Raw genomic sequence first — 5274 nt, forward strand, 5'->3', positions numbered from 1 at the left:
AATTATGGTTAAACTCAAAGTGGAAGTATGTTTTCTAAAATGGTCATCTAGACGTCGTTCTTTCGACTGAAATGACTACCTTTACAAAAACGACTTGTAACTTATTTTTCTGACTATAAACCTATACTTTTTCTATTTAGATTCATAAAATAGAGTTCAATATGAAACCATAGCAATTTGATTCACTCAAAACGGATTTAAAATGAAGAAGTTATGGGTAAAACAAGATTGGATAATTTTTCACATTTTAGCTACGTGAAAATTGGTAACAAATCTATTCCAACCATAACTTAATCAACTTGTATTGTATATTATGTAATCTTGAGATACCATAGACACGTATACAATGTTTCGACCTATCATGTCGACACATCTATATATATTTCGGAACAACCATAGACACTCTATATGTGAATGTTGGAGTTAGCTATACACGGTTGAGGTTGATTCCAAAATATATATAGTTTGAGTTGTGATCAATACTGAGATACGTATACACTGGGTCGTGGATTGATTCAAGATAATATTTATCGATTTATTTCTGTACATCTAACTGTGGACAACTAGTTATAGGTTACTAACGAGGACAGCTGACTTAATAAACTTAAAACATCAAAATATATTAAAAGTGTTGTAAATATATTTTGAACATACTTTAATATATATGTATATATTGTTATAGGTTCGTGAATCAACAGTGGCCAAGTCTTACTTCCCGACGAAGTAAAAATCTGTGAAAGTGAGTTATAGTCCCACTTTTAAAATCTAATATTTTTGGGATGAGAATACATGCAGGTTTTATAAATGATTTACAAAATAGACACAAGTACGTGAAACTACATTCTATGGTTGAATTATCGAAATCGAATATGCCCCTTTTTATTAAGTCTGGTAATCTAAGAATTAGGGAACAGACACCCTAATTGACGCGAATCCTAAAGATAGATCTATTGGGCCTAACAAACCCCATCCAAAGTACCGGATGCTTTAGTACTTCGAAATTTATATCATATCCGAAGGGTGTCCCGGAATGATGGGGATATTCTTATATATGCATCTTGTTATTGTCGGTTACCAGGTGTTCACCATATGAATGATTTTTATCTCTATGTATGGGATGTGTATTGAAATATGAAATCTTGTGGTCTATTGTTACGATTTGATATATATAGGTTAAACCTATAACTCACCAACATTTTTGTTGACGTTTAAAGCATGTTTATTCTCAGGTGAATATTAAGAGCTTCCGCTGTTGCATACTAAAATAAGGACAAGATTTGGAGTCCATGTTTGTATGATATTGTGTAAAAACTGCATTCAAGAAACTGATTTCGATGTAACATATTTGTATTGTAAACCATTATGTAATGGTCGTGTGTAAACAGGATATTTTAGATTATCATTATATGATAATCTACGTAAAGCTTTTTAAACCTTTATTTATGAAATAAAGGTTATGGTTTGTTTTAAAAATGAATGCAGTCTTTGAAAAACGTCTCATATAGAGGTCAAAACCTCGCAACGAAATCAATTAATATGGAACGTTTTTAATCAATAAGTACGGGACATTTCAGTTGGTATCCGAGCGTTGGTCTTAGAGAACCAGAAAATTTGCATTAGTGTGTCTTATCGAGTTTGTTAGGATGCATTAGTGAGTCTGGACTTCGACCGTGTTTTCTTTAAAAATGATTGCTTAACATTTTTGTTGGAAACTATATATTTTTAACATATGAATATTATGTGATATATTAATCTCTTAACGTGTTTGATATTATGTGATAGATGTCTACCTCTAGAACAAGTCCCATTGACTCACCTAATAATAATGAAGAGTCAGATGTAAATTGGAATGATTTGTGGACTGATTCACAAGTTCCCGAAGAGGAACCGGAAGAAGAGTCGGAACCGGAAGAAGAATCGGAACCGGAAGAAGAATCGGAACCGGATGAAGAAATAGAACCGGTGGGGGAAATAATAAAACGGTTAAGTAAAAGAAAATCCTCAACCAACCGACCAAAGTTAATTATGGTCAATGGTGTTTCCGCCAAGGAAGTAAAATATTGGGAGGATTACCAATTCTCCGATGAATCGGATTCCGACGAGAATTCCGATGATGTTATAGAAATTACCCCAACTGAATTTAAAAAGGCAAAAGAAAATAATAAGGGAAAGGGCATAAAAATAGAGAAATCTAATTCCAACCCCGATGAACTTTATATGTATCGTCAACCCCCGAAGTCCTTAAGTTGTAACAATGACCTGGGAACCTCTAAACCACCAGGTTTTTCTAAACCAATGTGGACAACGACGGCTCATATTAGGGGAACATCATATATCCCTAGAAACTTGGCAAAACGAACTGTCATAACCCGTCCTTAACCATAAGAACGTGTTAGATAACGTATGATTTCATTGCGAGGTATTGACCTCTATATGCGACATTTTTAAAAAGGAAAACTGCATATATTATACATTACAAACCAAACCATTATTTTTGTTACAAGCTTTAGACAATAAAAAGATGATTATCGTTTAACGATAATCTTCGACTTACAAACTTTACAAATGATAATAACAACACGATTTCTAAGATAACATGATATTTTATATATATGTACTTATAATTCAATTTTATATGGTTCAGGATCACCCGTAAACAATACGAGAAGATTAATCATAAGATCCCATGTTTGTACGCAACACGTCATTTGACAACACCGGTACTTTATGTACGCAACACGTCATTTGACAACACCGGTACCATGGGTCAAGATTAATCTCGACCAATACATATACGATGGGGTTTTATTTATTTCGTTGGGGGTTTTGTTTATTGCGGGTATATTAAACATCTAAAAATGAACCATTAAAAATTGAATTACTAACATCGGAATGCTAACTACGGACTAAGGAAATATTCAAAATATTAAAAGTATAACAAGTATATATATATATATATAACGTTTGTTTTAAAATGAAAACATATTGATATATTATATATGGATAGGTTCGTGATATCAACCGGAAGACCGAGTCAAAATATATATATCATCAAGACAAGAGTGAGTATATAGTCCCACTTTTAAACTCTAAATATTTCGGGATGAGAATACATGTATTTTATGTTTTACGATATGGACACAAGTAACTGAAAAATATGTTCTACGTTGAGTTGTACCACTGGCATACTTCCCTGTAGCTTGGTAACTAATATTTACAGCGGTATTGTAAACGCGAATCCTGTTGATAGATCTATCGGGCCTGACAACCCCAACCGGACTGGACGACCAGTATTCAACGGTTGCACAGTACTTCGTTTTGTGACTACACTTGGTACGGTGTAGTAAGATTTCATATTAAAGGGAATATGCGACGTGAAAATGTTAAGTATGGTTACCAAGTGCTCAACCACTTAGAATATTTTTATTGAAATGTTTATATACGAAATCTTGTGGTCTATATATATATATATTGCTGCGCACTAAACCTATATCTCACCAACTTTATGTTGACGTTTTTAAACATGTTTATTCTCAGGTGATAATTAAAGCTTCCGCTGCATTATGTTGAATCTAAGCAGGATCATGCGTACTCATATTTGTGTCAAAAATAAAACTGCATATCCGAGGACGTGTGTTGTAAAATATGCTAGAAATCGTGTTGTTATTATCATTTGTAAAGTTTGTAAGTCGAAGATTATCGTTAAACGATAATCATCTTTTTATTGTCTAAAGCTTGTAACAAAAATAATGGTTTGGTTTGTAATGTATAATATATGCAGTTTTCCTTTTTAAAAATGTCGCATATAGAGGTCAATACCTCGCAATGAAATCATACGTTATCTAACACGTTCTTATGGTTAAGGACGGGTTATGACATGTGGTATCAGAGCGTTGGTCTTAGCGAACCAGGTTTGCATTAGTGTGTCTAACCGAGAAGTCGTTAGGATACATTAGTAAAGTCTGGACTTTGACCGGGTCTGATTTTAAAAACCATTGCTTATCACTGTTGGTTAAAATTTATATGTAAATATTATATAAGTACTAATGGGTTAGTTGTTGTGTGATAGATGTCGAGCTCAAAAATTGTTATCACAATCAACGACTCCGAATCAGAATCTTCAGATGGCGTTCCAGTCATTAACCTGTCCGATGACGAAAATGATATCCTTGGGGAAGACTCACAAATTCCGGATGAACCAACTATAAAGAACCCGGAAAGTGAACCCGAGGAGGAAAGTGAACCCGAGGAGGAAAGTGAACCCGAGGAGGAAAGTGAACCCGAGGAGGAAAGTGAACCCGAGGAGGAAAGTGAACCCGAGGAAGAAATACAGGAAATTACAAAAGACGAGTTCGAACTAGGAAAGAAACGAAAGGCTAATGAATTAGAAAATCCAAATCCCGAGTTTAATGAGAATGATGTGGCACCAATTCCACTCAACACTACCACCCCTATCCCCGCTATTCCTATTCGTTCTGTCCCGGCATCCAGTTCTTCAGTCCCACAGCCAAAATATAGGCAGACAGTTAGGATAAGCGTTAAGCAAATCTTTGTGTCTAAACGTCCTAGAAAATAGATCAAACGATGCGCTGCTGTGTCAAACCATGGAACCGAATAATGTTTTGTATAATATTAATAGTGTGGTTTGCTTAATGTTCGATGTAAGATAAGCATATGTAAAATATTGAAGTATGAAATGCAATAATTTTCCATGGTTAAGTATTATTTAGATTGTAGTAATTGATTCTGTACTAAGCTATTAAGTATGAACATTAACGGGTAGGTACTACCCAAGATATAATTATAAAACGCTAATAAGAAGAAAAGGCTTTTATAATAATACCTGGTTCATATTATTAACAAGCTATAAATGTACTATAAATACACACTACATCTATAATATTCCATGTGAATAATTATTTTCTTTCATTAGGAAATGGCGCGATTGAATCGAATGACGGAACAAGAACTCGAGGAACTCATCAACCAGCGAGTGAACGACAGAATGTTATGGGTTGAGGCTGCAAGAGCTGCTGCAGTTAATCCAAATCCTCGTGTAGGATGCTCCTACAAGACGTTTCAAGCTTGCAAGCCCTCATCATTCAGTGGAACGGAAGGACCGATCGGTTTAACCCGATGGATAGAAAAGATGGAGACGGTGTTTAAAATCAGTGGTTGTGATGAAAAAGACATGACCAAGTTTGCATCGTGCACTTTACAAGATAGTGCACTCACATGGTGGAAGAATTATGTGAAGGCGGTAGGAGGAGATGT

This window comes from Rutidosis leptorrhynchoides, chromosome 6 (genome assembly GCF_046630445.1).
Source record: "Rutidosis leptorrhynchoides isolate AG116_Rl617_1_P2 chromosome 6, CSIRO_AGI_Rlap_v1, whole genome shotgun sequence".
Classification (NCBI taxonomy): Eukaryota; Viridiplantae; Streptophyta; class Magnoliopsida; order Asterales; family Asteraceae; genus Rutidosis; species Rutidosis leptorrhynchoides.